This window comes from Bactrocera latifrons, unplaced genomic scaffold, assembly GCF_001853355.1.
Source record: "Bactrocera latifrons isolate USDA-ARS-PBARC rearing strain unplaced genomic scaffold, ASM185335v1 scaffold_9, whole genome shotgun sequence".
NCBI classification, from domain to species: domain Eukaryota; kingdom Metazoa; phylum Arthropoda; class Insecta; order Diptera; family Tephritidae; genus Bactrocera; species Bactrocera latifrons.
The window spans coordinates 3,102,197-3,103,715 of NW_017537600.1; positions in this window are offsets into that span (position 1 = coordinate 3,102,197).

Consider the following 1,519-nt stretch of genomic DNA (forward strand, 5'->3'; position numbering starts at 1 on the left):
TGCGTTTAAGTTTATTACGTTGGGCTTGACAAAATTTTATGAAATATTTTTTCTTATTATTTTTTATGAAAACTAAATTAAATAAACGGTAAGTACGAGTTTTAAGTTGAGCGTGAATTGCGAGTATAAAAATTGAGCACGTTCTTTGGCTTTCAATAGCTGGAAAAATGAGGAAAAAAAATATTGCGCAAAATTTCAAATAATGTGGCAACACCACTAAATTTAGAAGCGGTGCTGTATGCGCTTTGTAAACAAGCATCTGTAGTTTGAACATTTAAGCGTAGCGACAAGCTTAATATTAAGTGAATTTTTACATAATTATAGACAAAAAGAAAGTAGCAAAAACAATAGAATTGATTTAAATAAAAGTTATGAAATATTTTAACGCTGAAATAGTAAAAGTAATAGGTTTAAAAATATATGAACTGAATGCGTGCAAAACGCTCACAACGGTGCATAATAGACTAAAATGAAACAGTTCATGGAGAGTTTTCACACATAGACACACAGACGCAGTATGCTAGAAAAAACGTAGGCATATGCTTACAGTAGAACAAAATCGGTAAATAAGCAATTAGAAAATCAGTTGTAAGTGTAGATTTTTAAAAGGCGTACGTAAGTAATTTTAAATAACAATAGAAATATTTGAAATGTGACAACATGGGTTGCACGATGTTCAGCAATGTGAGAGTTGCAAATTTTAAATCAGTTTATTAAATCTCAAATAGAAATTTGTCGAAGATTTTTCAAAACCAAACCGGAAAATATTTGTTTTTTTTTTATTTTAATTTTATAAATTTTTATGATTCCAAGATATCAATATTTTATTAGAAACAAAATTTTTTTTGAAACTCTACACAGCATTTTTTTTTTTTTTAAATTGCAACCATTTAAATACAATAAAGCACAAAGCATTTTAAATAATGAATAAATTTAAAAAATCAAAACTACAACTCTAAATTTTTCTAATCTCCAATTAAAGAAAGAAGTCGAAATCGCATGGAACACTGCAAAAATATTGTTCCACATCTTCAACTTCAAAAAATCCAAATTACATAATTCTTTTAATCCTTAAATTAGAGAAATTAGGTATAAATTGTAATAAGCACCAAAAGTTTGTTTCAAATCTTGATTTTCAAAAAACAAGAAACTCTACAACCTTCTTTTCAATTCCCCAATTAATGAAATAGATTTTAATCGAATTCGACACTCCGAAAAGTTTGTTTTATATCTCTAAATTAAAAAAAAATCAAATACGACGCTCCACATATTTTGTTTCATAGCACAAAATTCAGGAAATCGAAACTCTACAAATTTTGAGCAAACTCTCTAATGAACGAAATAAATTTAAAATGAATTCGGAACTACAAAAAGTTTGATTTATATCTCAAATTTCAATAAACCAAAACTCTACAAAATTTTTCCATTTCTCAAATGAATTAAATAAGTCGCATTCAACTTTTAAACACTACAACTTTCCTTTATATCTACAGAAATGATGTATTTTGCGCCTCTAAAA